This window comes from Oryctolagus cuniculus, chromosome 10, assembly GCF_051225735.1.
Source record: "Oryctolagus cuniculus isolate XC-2025 breed Fujian yellow rabbit chromosome 10, ASM5122573v1, whole genome shotgun sequence".
NCBI lineage: Eukaryota > Metazoa > Chordata > Mammalia > Lagomorpha > Leporidae > Oryctolagus > Oryctolagus cuniculus.
This window is the reverse complement of record NC_142876.1, coordinates 57,948,922-57,965,181: the sequence shown is the minus strand read 5'-3', so window position 1 is coordinate 57,965,181 and position 16,260 is coordinate 57,948,922. Positions and strand designations below refer to the sequence as shown.

Genomic DNA, 16,260 nt, shown 5'->3' with positions numbered 1-16,260 from the left:
AAACAATCAAATACCTTGGAATAAACTTAACCAAGGACGTTAAAGATCTCTACGATGAAAATTACAAAACCTTAAAGAAAGAAATAGAAGAGGATACCAAGAAATGGAAAAATCTTCCATGCTCATGGATTGGAAGAATCAATATCATCAAAATGTCCATTCTCCCAAAAGCAATTTATAAATTCAATGCAATACCAATCAAGATACCGAAGACCTTCTTCTCAGATCTGGAAAAAATGGTGCTGAAATTCATATGGAGGCACAAGAGACCTCGAATAGCTAAAGCAATCTTGTACAACAAAAACAAAGCCGGAGGCATCACAATACCAGATTTCAGGACATACTACAGGGCAGTTGTAATCAAAACAGCATGGTACTGGTACAGAAACAGATGGATAGACCAATGGAACAGAATTGAAATACCAGAAATCAACCCAAACATCTACAGCCAACTTATATTTGATCAAGGATCTAAAACTACTTCCTGGAGCAAGGACAGTCTATTCAATAAATGGTGCTGGGAAAATTGGATTTCCACGTGCAGAATCATGAAGCAAGACCCCTACCTTACACCTTACACAAAAATCCACTCAGCATGGATTAAAGACCTAAATCTACGACCTGACACCATCAAGTTACTAGAGAACATTGGAGAAACCCTTCAAGATATTGGCACAGGCAAAGAATTTCTGGAAAAGACCCGGGAGGCACAGGCAGTCAAAGCCAAAATCAACTATTGGGATTGCATCAAATTGAGAAGTTTCTGTACTGCAAAAGAAACAGTCAGGAGAGTGAAGAGACAACCGACAGAATGGGAAAAAATATTTGCAAACTATGCAACAGATAAAGGGTTAATAACCAGAATCTACAAAGAGATCAAGAAACTCCACAAAAACAAAACCAACAACCCACTTAAGAGATGGGCCAAGGACCTCATTGATCTTTTGTACAATCTTGGGAGGGTTCAATTTTGTTTCTTCTCTTTATATTAGCTCACCTATATGCATATGCATTCAATATTAATATATAAAGGTAATACATTATTTTTATATCAATATATGTTCAATAATGAGATATCTTTAATTCAAAGATGTTTAAAAAAAGCAATATATTAAGGTTAAAGTAAGCCATAAAAGACAGAATAACACTCCATACCCATTAGGATGGCTATTATTGAAGAAAAAAAAAAGACAGCAATGTCAATGAAGATTTAGAGAAACTGTAACTTTTGTTCCTTGTTAGTATGAATGTAAAATGGTAAAGCTTTTGTGATGGATATCACCATAGCAATTCCTCAATTTTAAAACACAGAATTATATGATCCATCAATTTTGAGTTATTCCAGAAAGAACTGAAAGCAAGGACTCAAATAGATGTCTGTACATTTGTGTTCATAGCAGCACAACTGGGAAGAGCAAAAAGTGAATACAACCCAAGTCTCCATCAATAGATGAGTGGATTAATATAATGTGCTATATACATACAGTGAAATATTAATCAGACTTGAAAAGTTAGGAAAGTATGATATATCCTTGAAGATGGATGAACCTTAGGGCATGAGGCTAAGTGAAGATAGATAGAATTGTGGCTCTTTCTGCAATGCCCACCATCCCAGTCTGAATACTTGGTTCAAGACATGCCTACCCTACTTCTAATACACATTCCTGTTGATGTACCTAGGAGGCAGCAGATGATGGCCCAACTATTGGGTTCTTGCTACACACATGGGAGACCCAAATCAAGTTTCTTGTTTCTGACTTTGGCCTGACCCATTCTTGAACATTGCAACCACATTGAGAGTAAACCATTTTTCTCTCTCCATCTCTCTCTCTGCCTTTCAAATAAATCTTTTTTAGGGGCAGCATTGTGGAATAGCAGATTTTGCTGCCACCTACAGAGCTGGCATCCCATATGGGTACATTTTCAAGTCCCACCTGCTCTACTTCCAGTCCAGCTCCATGTTAATATGCCTGGGAGATGTGGAAGAAGCTCCTGGCTCATGGCTTTGGCCTGGCCCAGCCACTGTGCTTGTGGACATTTGGAGAGTCAACCACTGGATAGAATGTCTCCTCTCTTGCTCTCATTCTCTCGCTCTCTCTCGCTCTCTCTCTCTCGCCACCTTTTCTGTGGTCTACACAGAAGGTTAAATAATTTTCTGAAGACATGTAATCAAAATTGCAGAAACTAACAGAGTACCTAAAATGTAATTATTGGAGTAAAATTGACATTTTGCTATTTACGATCCTTTATATCCCTTGTCTCTATTGAAGAATAGTCTTTTTTTCCTTCATACTAAATATTGAACTCTTAACTTAGTATAATCTAGGCCGGCGCCATGGCTTACTAGGCTAATCCTCCGCCTTGCGGCGCCAGCACACCGGGTTCTAGTCCCGGTCGGGGCACCGGATTCTTTCCTGGTTGCCCCTCTTCCAGGCCAGCTCTCTGCTGTGGCCAGGGAGTGCAGTGGAGGATGGCCCAGGTGCTTGGGCCCTGCACCCCATGGGAGACCAGGAGAAGTACCTGGCTCCTGCCATCGGATCAGCACAGTGCGCCGGCTGCAGCGCGCCGGCTCGGCGGCCATTGGAGGGTGAACCAACGGCAAAGGAAGACCTTTCTCTTTCTCTCTCTCTCACTGTCCACTCTGCCTGTCAAAAAAAAAAAAAAACACACATCTTAGTATAATCTTATGAGTATAAAGTAACCTGAAAATAGTTCTTTGTAAAAATTAAGAGTGGGAATGGGAGAAAGAAGAAGGGTGGGAACATGGGCAAGAGGGAGGGTAGAGTGGAAAGTATCATTATACTTCTAAATCTGTACATACAAAATACATGAAAATTTTTAAAAATTTTATTTAAGGTATACAAAAGAAATCAATAAGAAAAAAACTGATGAAGAGAAGAAGGGAGGGGGCTTGGGGACGAGATGGGGAAGGAGGGAAATATGGTTGTCTTCTTAGAACTGTATGTATGGAATGCATGAAGTATTTGTCTTTTTGGCCGGCGCCGTGGCTCACTAGGCTAATCCTCCGCCTAGTGGCGCCAGCACACCGGGTTCTAGTCCCGGTTGGGGCGCCGGATTCTGTCCCGGTTGCCTCTCTTCCAGGCCAGCTCTCTGCTGTGGCCAGGGAGTGCAGTGGAGGATGGCCCAGGTGCTTGGGCCCTGCACCCCATGGGAGACCAGGAAAAGCACCTGGCTCCTGGCTCCTGCCATCGGATCAGCGCGGTGCGCCGGCCGCGGCGGCCATTGGAGGGTGAACCAACGGCAAAGGAAGACCTTTCTCTCTGTCTCTTTCTCTCACCACTGTCCACTCTGCCTGTCAAAAAAAAAAAAAAAGAAATATTTGTCTTTTTTATTAATATAAAGAGAACAAAGTGAAATGTACCTACAATCTGTAATGAATATGTTAGATTAAAATTATTTTAAATAAAATTTAAAAACTGCAGATGCATAATTTGAGGATATGCACACATTATTAAATTGTCTCACCAAATAGCAGCCATGACAGCAGATGATAGCCCAAGGAGTCCCTGCCATCCACCTGGAAGACTTGTAATGAGTTTGGTACTCCTGGTTTTGGCCTGCTACAGCCATTGCAGATATTTGGGAAGTGAGCCAACATATGGAATATACCCATCTGTCATGTATCTGTCATAAGTTTTAAAAGGAGCCATGAGAGTCAGTAGCAGATAAAGGAAACCTGAGCTGCATTAAACTTTAGGGATAAAAAAAGCACTTTCCAACTAACAGATGTTTTTCCAATACTTGTAGCACCTTTGAAAACTATTATACAAGTGCATCTTCCATATCCTGTGTCAGGTAAAACTTCATTAGAACAATCTCTTATTTGAATAGTTTACAATAATTAAATCTATATTTTGAAAAGCCCATCTCATCTCAGTTAAAGGTGTAAAGCCCTGCAACTTGGCAGCATGCAAAATCCCAAACTCTTTCTACAAAGAGGGGAAAGTGATATCAATTTCCTTATTTGGCATAGTCAGCACATCACACATGAGCAAGCATAAGTTATATTCACAGAGTAATTTTGCATGAACACTGAAGAATCTAGAAGATTTGCCCCAACTTAAACTAGATGAGACTGTACTCACTTATGCCCACTTTATTCTCACTTTCCCGTTCTTATTTTACCTACATCAAAGTACTTATCTTTGTTTTACATGTGCAATCTCTAATTTTTCTCCATGGGTCACCCTACACATTTTGTTCTAAATTTGCACACAGTGGCCAGACAGAAAGAAATGGTTCACCTGGAAGCTTTAGCCCAGTCCTCTCTTCCCACAATAAGATTACCTACAACCACAAATAAACATCATAAAAATAGCCAACACTCATTAAGCATATTTCTTTTAGCCCTGTTTTAAATGCTTCACATGTATCAACTCCTTGTATCCCTATAACATTTACACAAAATAAATGTCACTATCACCTCCACAATAAAAAAAAAAAAAAAACTGAGGTATAGAGAACTAAGAAACTTGCCTGATGTCCAACCACTAGGATAGTAATACTGGAATCTGAACTGGCATTACAAATTGTATTCATTTTTTTTAAAAATTACCAAGAAATGCATGTAAGTATACAGATGGATGAATTTTTTGTCCTCTGAGCACATAACAAATTAAAAATATTACTAGTACCCCGAGTCCTCACTATTCATTATTCTAATTGAAATACCAGATCCAGAAAGACAAATATCATATTCTCTCTTAATTGTAGAAATTAGTAGAGTACAAAAATGGTGTGGATGTCATATCATTTGGCATTTAGCTATAATTGCTTTACTGAGTCATACCATGAATGCCAATATATCCTTCTTTATCCATGTTAAAAAAAAAAAAAACAGAAACCATATTCTTAGTAGCTATGCTATTAATTTTAAAAAAGTACTTATTATTCAAGCACACTGTTAAATCATGGGAAATCAATTTAAATGGTGTTTAAAAAACATACCTGGTATGCAAAAGCAACTTTAAGACAAGTTCTTGTCCTTACTTTCCTAGTAGATTGTTTCCTACTAGGTTGTTCCTAGATACCAAATTGCTGATATGTGAAGTTAATGAAATATCCTTTTATTGATAGTTACATCAAGAACTCAATAGTACTGATTTAAACCTTTAAAATAAGATCTCAAAATTATTTGAGTGCATTCGTTTTTTTTTCTTTTGGTGATGCATTGGTATTGAGGACACCCAAAGAAATATGAGTAAACTTTTTATTTTTAGTGTTACAAGAAGTCTAGTTAATTCTGTCATTTCCCATAGAGTTGTGTACTCCATCTACACTAAATTCTGAAGGTTACAGTGGTCATTTGGTATTCATCCCAGTGATGAAAGTATGGTTCAGCACAAGCAAATCAAAAAACCATGGTAAACTATCAACAAAAGGACAAAAATCATATGATCTCAATAGGTGCATAAAAGCTGTTTGAAAAATTCTGTATCCTTTCATAAAAAAACTCAAATTGTGTGTAGAAGGAACATAACTCAACATAATAAAGGTCATATAGGACAAGCCAAACAGCTATCATATTAAATGAGAAAAACCTGAAGCATTTTCCCCTAGGATCTGGGACAAGGATGCCCACTTTAATTCAACATAGTACCGAAGTTCTAGCTGGAGTTATTAAGAAAAATGATAAAGGGCACCTAAATTGTAAATGAGTAAGTCAAATTGTCAGTTTGTAGATGACATGATATTATACATAGGAAACTCCAATGATTACACCAAAAAACTGTCATAACTAATAAGTCAATCAAAGATGAGGATACAAAAGCAATGTACAAGAATCAGTAGCATTGTTTTATACCAAAAGTGAATCATCTGAAAAAGACACCAAGAAAATAATTCCATATCCAATAACTGTCAAAAAATAAAATACTTAGGAATGAATTTAACCAAACAGATGAATGATCTCTATAATGAAAAACTTCAAGTCACCGATTAAAGAAATTGAAGATACAAAGAAATGGAAAGACATCTCATGTTAATGAATAGGAAGAATCAATATTGTTGAAATGTATACAACCCAAAGCAATTTATAGATTCAATACAATTCCTATCAAAATTCCAATGATACTTGTCACAGAATTAGAGAAAACACTTCTAAAACCCTTATGGACCCACAAAAGATTGACAAAGGTGCTAGGAACATGCATTGGGAAAATGCGGTCTTTCTGATAAATTATGCTGGGAAAACAGGATATCCACATACAAAAGAAATAAACTAGACCCTCGTCTCTCACTATGTACAAGCATCAACTCAAAACGGAATAAAGATCTAAATGTGGCTGGCACCATGACTCACTTGGCTAATCCTCCCCCTGTAGTGCCAGGTTCTAGTCCCAGCTGGGGCACTGGATTCTGTCCCTGTTGCTCCTCTTCCAGTCCAGCTCTCTGGTGTGGCCCGGGAAGGCAGTGGAGGATGGCCCAAGTGCTTGGGCCCTGCACCCGCATGGGAGACCAGGAGGAAGCACCTGGCTCCTGGCTTCGAATCAGCGCAGCACCATCCGTAGCAGCCATTTGGGGGGTGAATCAGCGGAAGGAAGACCTTTCTCTCTGTCTCTTTCACTGTCTAACTCTGCCTGTCAAAAAAAAATTTAAAAAAAAAGATCTAAATGTAAGACATGACATATTGAACTGACTACAAGAAAACAGAGGAGGCACAGCAAGATGTTAAAATCTGTGCCCATTTCATGGGTCAGTTTCCAAAAGGTCAGGAAATAAAAGCAAAAATAGGCAAATCAGATTTTATCAAACTGAAGAGCTTCTACACAGCAAAGGAAGCAAACAATAGAGTGAAGATTCAACCTACAGAATGGGAGAAAATATTTCCAAGCTATATGTCTAACAAGGGGTCAATATCCATAATCTGTAAAGAACTCAAAAACTCAATAGCAAAAAAAAAAAATGTAATCTAATTTTTAAAGTGGGCTGTAGAACTGAACAGACATGTCTCGAAGACATGCAAATGGCCAATATAGAAAAAATGCTCAACACCAACAATAATCAGGGAAATGCCACAAAACTATGAGATATTGCCTCACTTGAGTTGGTTTTGCTATTTTTCAAAAGATAAAAAAATAACAAATGCTAGCAAAGAGGTAAAGGAAACCCCTGCATGCTATTGGTGGGAATGTAAATTAGTATAGCCATTGTAGAAAGCAAAATTGAGGTTCCTCAAAAATACTAAAATAGAACTACCATCTGATCTAGAAATCCCACTACCAGGTATATACCCAAGGGAAATATAATCCATCTGAAGACATATCTGTACTCCCATGTATATTGCAGTATTATTCACAATAGTCAAGAAAAGTAAATAACCCAAGGGTGCAACCAATGATAAGTGGACAAAGAAAATGTTGTACATATACATAATGGGATACTACTCAGTCATAAAAAGGATAAATCTGATCATTTGCAACAGCATTGGTGGAACTGGAGGTTTTTATGTTAAGCAAAATAAGCCATTCATCTCTGTAGTCTAAAAAAAGCTGATCTGATAGAAGCTGAAAGTGTAATAGTAGCTATCAGATGCTGCAGAGGGAGCTAAGGGATGCAGGGGTAGTTGACAAAGATTAACAGGCCCCAACAGTTGCAACACCACATTGGACACCCACGTCTATATTAGAACGCCTGAGTTCAAGCCTCATCACTACTTCCAATTCAAGCTTCCTACTATTATGCACTCTGGAAGGTAGTGTGTCATGGCCAGACACTTGGCTCCCTTCCATTAATGTGGCAAACTCAGGTTGAGTTATAGACTCCTGACATCTGCCTAGGCCAGACCTGGCTGTTGCAGGCATTTGGGAGTGAAGCAGCAGAAAAAAATGTCTCTCCAAGCCTGTCTGCCACTCTCCCTCTCCTGTAGTGTCAATTAATAATTTTTAGAGCATATGTAATTGACAAAATATGAACCAGATGAACTGATGGTTGACTGATTGCCCTTGCAGAGTTCTACTATCTCACTTTTTTTTTTTTATCAATACTCAGATGTCTCCTAAAAACAAACAGGAATGGACTGCTATACGTAATTATCTGTTCTATAAGGATAGAGTAAATCAAGGACATTTTTCAATGCTTCAGAATGTAGGAACTCCATGGTGCTAATAACTAGCATCAACTCAAGGAAACATCAAGAGACAACTCGCCATATCAACCTGTGCTAAGAAAACACAATGATGCTCAATACACTTGGTCTCATACAAAACAGTTGTGAAGAGCTTGTTATTATGGAGAAAACAATGGCCAAGGGACTGAGAATCAGGTGTTAGCTAGTTACAGGTCACCAAAAAGTTATGTAATCTGAGTGGTCTTTGTCCAGACTGGGCCAGTTTCCTCACTAGTAAATGAGACCACTCATACTAAATAAGCTCTAAAATATCTTTTTTTAAAAAAAATGGTTATTATATATTTAAAAATGAGGGCTCAACTTATTTTAACTGCATACATTGCCCCCCAAATTATTTATGCTGATCACATTTTCAGCTGAGATAAATGTCACTTTCTCAGAGAAGTCCTTGTGACAACTTAACTAATGAATCTTTCTTCCTGTCATCTTTTATCCTGTTACTCCATGTTATTTTCCCTAGCATTTTCCAAGTAGATGCTTGTCTATATTCTTCTATCTTCCTCTTGAAAAGGGCATGAACTCAGATCTATTTTGTTCTGATTTATCTTCACTATGTGAGACAGGGCCTACTATTGATTAAAATAGTGAAATTTATCCCATCCTAATTATTACTTTGATTTGAGCAGTCTGATTTTTAATATGACCTCTTCCAAATAACAATCTAATTTAACTGAAAACATTGCAATCTCTTATTACATATTTCATTCCCAAAGGTCAAATCAAATATAATTTGATAAAAATGAAAAGATATCAACTTCTATATAAAGTATAAAAATATTTTCAATGGAATATAGTTGGAGATAAAAAAAGCCTTGAAGTTAGAAAAATACTGCTTAGCCCTCTCTTTAAGTTTGGTTTCTTCCTTCAAAGTCAACCATGAGGTTGATGCTAGAAGGTCAAAGATGAATAAGATATGATCCATGCTGGAAAAAAATGGCTGAATATGTAGGGAAAACAAAGAGGTAACTTATACTACCTCAGAAGCAGACAAAAGACAAATTTGAAATACGTGGAAATTTCTTCCTCCAAGTGTCATTCCTGAAACATAACCAGTCCATTTCACAAAACTGATGTAAAGGAGCTAGTGTTGTAACACAGTGGTTTGCAATGCCAGTCTAATATCACAGTACCAATTCAAGTCCTGGTTGCACTATTTCTGACAATGTGCCTGGGAAGAAAGCAGATGATGGCAAAGGTACTTGGGCCCCTGCCAGCCATGTGGGAGACTGGATGGAGCTCCTGGTATACCTGACTGTTGTAGCAATTTAGGTAGTAAACCAGAAAACAAAAGATTTTTCTTTCTTTCCCTTTCTCTCTTTCCCTTTTTCTTTCTCTCAGCCTTTTAAATAAATAATTATTTTTAAACAAACTGATGTAAGATTTTCTTCCTCTACTGGATACATGAAACCTCAACTAGAAAAGTTATTTAAATTCTCTTTTGTATCTGTATATGGTCTTTATTATGCATTTTAGCATCCAGTTGTTTTACTCCCATTAGTCTTGTAGGAGGCAGTCAATATTGCAGTAACTGCCATGCTGGGAGAAGAAAAAATTGAAGGACGAGCACTCTTGTCAATTCAGATGATTTCTCCAACTTTTTGAATTTTGAGGATGTTCCTCAAGACATCTGCCAGATACTGTTCAAGAGAAAATTTAAGTACACTCTGAGTATTTTGCCACTTAGGCATTTGAGTAAAACAGACAATTGAGCTCCTTCTAAGATTAGGAATTTGATTATTTGTGAATTTCAATTTTCTTTCTACAATTATCATGAATTGAAAAAAAAAATCTAGGAATTCTAATACTAGGTAACTGGTAGAGTCCACTTAGATGGGCCTGTTAATTTCTCTTGGCCTAAGGTTCAGTGTCTGAAATAAAAACCAAATGAACCACATAATTTCTATGGTTTCTTCAAGCTCTAAGATGTCTATGCATGTGTCATGAATAATTTAAAATGTGCTATTATCTCTCCAAATTATTGACGTACAAACCACCACTTGTGACCCGTGAATAATCCAGTATTTTTCCCTGTGTAAACATCTTCAGCAATAATATTCCATGCAAGCTACTTCATGTAGAGATACAAAGCTCACAGTAGCACTAATATTTTTTAAAACATGAAAAGTGATCTATCAGTACAACTTAAATATGACCAAAGGATATCAGAAGACTGGCATAAACCAGCATTATCCAAATCTGAAAAGTCATTTGAATCATCAGGTATTTTTAAAAACAATAAATTTCATAACACATGGAATCCCAGTATCTCAGCATGGGATCCAGGATTTTTTTCTTATTTCCTCCTGTGATTTCGATGTGTTGCCAAGTTTGCAATCCATTATTATAAACAATAAATGTTATGAGTTCTGAACACTGAGGGACCTCTGTGTTCTAAATTAGTTTGGGAAAGCTAATAATAACATGTATTATTGAAATTGATTCATAATTTTTCCTTGATCAGCCAGTAATTGTTTGAACAAAATTGACAGTAGTGATTCCTTAGGGGTATGATAATCAACCAAACTTTTCATATAGCAGGTGAATTGCATTCAAATAGACTCATGCACTCTCTCAAATCTCCAAACAATAATCATTATTATACCTTATATTTGTAAATTGTTTAATGGATCATGCTCCACATGAATTCTCATTTGAACCTCACTTAGTTATATTATCCCCCTCTAAAAATTAGGAAATTAAAGTTTACAGAGATAGTAATTCAAGGATCACACAAGTACATGATTGAATATAAAAGGTAGAAGGTTTTTTTTACTCCAAGTCCTTTTTATCTAATCTCAGAAGTTGCTCTTGACATTCAAGATACCATCTAAAGCCATTCGTAAGTTTGTATAACTTAAACTAATTTTATTTCGTTAGGCAGGCTAAAAGTTTTGACCAGTGAGAGGATTTGCAAATATTTTTAATTTATATGACTCCTGAGTTAGACTTGCTCTATTCCAACAATTTACATTAATATTTAGAGTTACCTTACTTCCAAATTGTAAGCTGCATCCCAAAACCAAAAGAAAACTTTCACTAGGCATGGCAGTTAGGTGGAAACTATTTCTTCTACTAAGAATCCAACAAATCAGAATATAACAGAAGAAGAAAAAAAAAAAAACAGAAAACTAAAACTTTAGCTACCATCAAAGGGAAAACTCAACATCCTCAACTAAAAGCAGAGTTCCCAAAACAGAGCAGAATAACCAACTTTGGACTAAATCAACCTGGGTTTAAATACAAGCTGGGTCTCTCAATGGTCATGGCAAATTTAGCAAGTTATTTCACAAAAGGAGCTACACAGGATAAACCCTGTGTATTAGTTTTCCATTGCTGTTCTAATATAGTAAGAAGAACTGCCATAAACTAGGGAGCTAAAAACAACACAAATTTATGTTACAGTTCTGGAGTTACAGAAGTAGGATGTGAGTCTCACCAGATTAAAATCAGAGTGGTCAGAGCTTCACTCCTTCCGAAGCTCCAAGGAGGAGCTTTCTTGATCTTTCTAGTTTCTAGCAGCTGACTGCATTCCTTGGCATGTGGCCCTTTCCGTCTTCGAAGCAGCCGTGACAGTCAAGCCCTTCTCCTCCCGAGACACTCTGACACGGACTCTCCTCCCTCTCCACTGCCCTTTTAAGGACTGCTCTAATTACATTGGATACATCTGGATAACCCAGCGCACTCTCCTTACATCAAGGACAGCTGATAAGCAACCTATACCTCCTTCCTTAATTCCCCCTTCTCATATAACGTTGCAAATTCATTCCCAGGTTCCAGGTGATTAAAATGATTAAGACGCCCAAGCAGAGCAAGGAGAGGTTTGAAGAATTGTCTGGTTCACTGGGCTCTTCCTTGCTGTTTTGGACATGTGCTCTCTGGTCCAGAAAAACAGTTGAAATCTCTAAAATCATTCCGCATACTAGAGATCGTTTAAATTATGAAATGTCTGCATTTTATACCACATTTATCAGAAAACCATGCTACAGAAATCCATATTTGTTGGTTTACCATAAACAATCCCAAACCAGGGATAACCCACTTAAGGCATCCTTAGATTATGAATATCTTCCTACAACATACCATTAATCTATTTACCTGGAGGTCCATTTTGTTACATAAGATTATATTGGGCCACTTCCCTTCTCTTTCTCTTCAGGAGGCTTCGTCTAGTAATTTGGGAAGACTGGGTTACAGGCCCAAAACTCAACTGCTTTCTCCCATGTAGGATATTATGGAATGAAAAATTATTTACATAAAGTGCCTAACATGATGTCATATGTATAAAAAATGTTCAACATAGTATTATTATTATTACCACATCTTCTTATTGCTATTACACATAAAGCATTATTATCATATGCATCTATTATTATTACCAATATTATTACAAATCATCACACTTGATGAGAATCTACTACTTACTTAAATTATTCATTGAATAAACATTTTTTGCAGTCATGCATGAGAAAAGATATTTAAGACAGACTCCTTTGTTCCATAGATACAAACTCTAGTGGTACTATATATATATATGTATATATATATATACACACAAACATATATACACAGTATATATGTATTATATGTAATATATATAACATGTGAGGATATTAGTGTATATATGTAATATATATTACAATTGGCAATCATGTTGAGACATGTAAGAAGTGTAAGCTTGGAAAACAACAAAAGTTAAAAGAATGAAGCACATGAGGAATGTTTCATAAAGATGGTGGTGAAGGTTGTGGTGATGGCTGGTGGAGGGAAGAGGAAAGAGAAAAGCAGAGTAACAGGTCAAGACACAGTGGTTTCCTAGTTGACAGGGAAGAGGAGGAGAGGGGAGGGGAGAGAAGGGGAGGGGAGGGGAAGGGAGGAGAGGAGAGGGCAGGGAAGGAGGAGAGGGGAGGGGTGGAAGGGAGGAGAGGAGGGGAAGGCAGGGGAGGGGAGCACAGCATAGGATAGCAGAGGAGGATAAGATAGGTCCACATTCAGAATCTGAGTTCATTTAGGCTAAGGGCTTCTAAGGCCAATCTAAATAGTGTAGACTTCCTCCTAAAGGGGACTCACCGAATATTATTAATTGAAGCATCATGAAATACATTGGGTTTTCATTTCATTTACTAGCAAATAATGAGAAAATCTCTCTAAGCTTTAATTTCCTGGTCTATAAATAGAAATAAGACTATCTATGTTGTCGGATTTTGATAAGGACAGAAATAGCGTTGTTTCCTAACACCATTCTCAGCACATATTGGCAGACAATAAATGATGGCCATTACCTTCCCCTATGAAACAGATCATTAGTCCTTTGAGGCTGTCCCACTTGGCTTCAGCTTTATTATCTCCAGTTAATCTAACCATAACTTAGAACAGAGCCTCCAGAAACATCACCCTCACATTCGTTGGGGAATAGAAACCTCCCGCACTCCTTTAGATTTTACCTTCTGCCCTTAAGAACAAGACACCAAAATCAATGACTAGATGTTAAATGAAAGTGACCTTTTTTAAAACTAGTCTGGTGTTGCTTTTCCAAAGAACTATTCCTTGCTCTTTCAAAGGGTTCACAGGGCTTTTTGTGTTGCATTGCGTTTCTCTTGACACAAATAGATGAGGTTAGCAAAATTGCCTTAGAATGCCTTGACAGCCACCATCCCAAATCCAGTTTCATTCTAAGCATGATGAAAAACTAGCTTACCTGAGACCTCTTAATAATTTTTTAAGGAATGAGCATATGCTTCTTGCATGTAGAAAACTCAAGTCTCTTACCCAAGTGATTTTAGCCTCTTAAACTCACAACTGTTATCAGAGAGAAGAAAAGTAACTGAGATACTGAGACAGGGAAAAATATGTTAAATTATCAAATATTGGAAAATATGAGGAAATATTTATTGTTGTTTTTTGTCCCCCACTTTCTTATGCCTAAATTGTTTTTAATAATGTACTAATCATAGTACCAGGCCCTTTGGTTCATATAGTTATTTTGAGTTAGAATTTGACCAATGTCAAGCCACAGTTCCAACACAGCTACTAGCCTGAATTCTTCATGACTATATACAGAGCCATTGGTCACTGCCAATGGTCTAGAATTCCTAGAAAGAGAATTTGATTGTCCATTATCAATGCATTTAGTGGCTTTGGGTCAGGAATCCATCTTGGTCCACTATTGAATTTAAAAGTGAAACTACAGGAGACAGACATTAAAAAAAAAAAAGAAAAAGACTTTAGAAAAGACTTGAAATTGTCTGAAAAATAAGATTAATAAAATAATTCGAATATAAAGAGTAACTCATACAGTAGATAATGATTGAACTGATAATGCTTAAAATGCAAAAATGGTCAACAGTTTTTTGATGCTGATAGCATAGTGTACTATGAATGCTTAAAAGTAAAGAAACCATTTCCATGTACTAGGATAAATCACAAGTTTTTTTTTAATCTTTTTTTTAATTTTTTGACAGGCAGAGTGGACAGTGAGAGAGAGAGAGACAGAGAGAAAGGTCTTCCTTTTACCGTTAGTTCGTTTTCCATGTGATAGTTTCAGAAAATCTTTCCCTGTCAAAAGTTATTGGCTTCCCATGAGATTTAAATATTACCACCCACTCCCACCATTACACCAGGTACACAGTCAGAGGATCCACCAACAGATGACACAGGAGTGTAGGAAGCCACCACAGAACCAAGGATAGCCCCCACGTTAACCCAGAAGGGAGGGTCTAGCAAAACCCTGGTAACAAAGAATTGATCTAAAAGGATCCACAAGACTATTAAACTCCCTACAATTTTTTCTATCAACATAAACATAATTCTCTAGAGGCCAAAAGCTAAAGTTTCAAAAGAAATAGCTCAAGACATTGTGGAATGTTTAGTGTAGAGGAAGATCCCAGAGAAGTGAGCCAACAAAACATGTGCTCCATTAAGGAAGACTGGCTGCTTGGAGACATGCCAAATTTCTGTATATGGTCTGAAAAGTTCACAAGGCAAACAAGGACATGGTATTATTGGACAGCTTCATAATCCTCCATAAAGTGTGAGAATCAAGTAAGTTTCATACAAACCCTCTTACTAATAAGCACTGCCTCAAGTATCTTGTTTGGTATTGTGGACATAATATAACTAGACCTAAGTGGACCTGACCAACAATATCCTTTCTAGGGTGGTGTGCTTGGAAAAACTGAATCATCCTAATTGACTCTACCTCCGCTTCCACCTCCTGGGTTTGTAAAGATAGAAAAGTCATCAAGAAAATGTTTTGTCTCTCTTCCTAGTAACTAAAAAACAGGTGCTTATAATTTCTTGCACTAATGTTTTTCAGCTTGGGTTATTTTGGTTAATAGGAATCACTGCTGAGTGCTTTACATAATGTATTTCTGTGAAATAAAACATCATTCATAACCTTGAATAGCATTTCTTAACTACATTGTGAGTTACATCTCTAAGAAATATAACAACAAGAATTAGCCCAGGTGGGTGTGATAAAGTTATTGTCTCATGAATATGTCATTTTTCAATCTCGGCTGTTGCCACTAAGAAACTGTTGATTGTTTTTTTATCTACAATCTGTGTATGCATATGAGGCAGAACATTTACAAGCATTGTTTAAATATTTTCAGATAAATAACTCCCTAACACCTTTATCCTAGCACATGCCTCCTCTTGCTTGTTTTCATTAACAAGCACACTTCAGAGAATGCTTTCTACAAATGCATGCCTGAAGCTTGAGAGACATGGGAAAGATAGCAGGGAGGATGTTGCTAATACAAGTTGAATATATAAATACATTAATCACACAGACCACACTCAGTTATTCAGGAGCTGACATTATACTGTGAGATTAGCTCAGCCCCTGGTTTTGTCCCTGTCAGCAGAGCACCCATTTATGAAGCACTTACCCTACACCTAGCAGTGGTCAGTGGTGACATGCTCAGTGGGGGCAGGGAGAGAGAAAGACAACTACCAAAGTGGAGAAGATCAGACTTTCACATGAAAACAACTGAACGGCCGGTGCCGCGGCTCACTAGGCTAATCCTCCGCCTGCGGTGCCAGCACCCCGGGTTCTAGTCCCAGTTGGGGCAACGGATTCTGTCCCAGTTGCTCCTCTTCCAGTCCAGCTC

General features: G+C 37.3%; 1 long non-coding RNA gene across 1 annotated transcript; it reads right to left on the bottom strand.

Annotated features, from left to right (window-relative positions):
- Positions 1-2,890: 2,890 nt before the first annotated feature.
- Positions 2,891-11,788, bottom strand: LOC149123778 (uncharacterized). The gene is made up of 3 exons (XR_016214129.1): positions 11,586-11,788; positions 6,323-6,599; positions 2,891-3,313 (listed from the first exon to the last, which is right to left on the bottom strand). It is a non-coding gene; the product is annotated as an uncharacterized LOC149123778 (long non-coding RNA).
- Between the last annotated feature and the right edge of the window lie 4,472 nt (positions 11,789-16,260).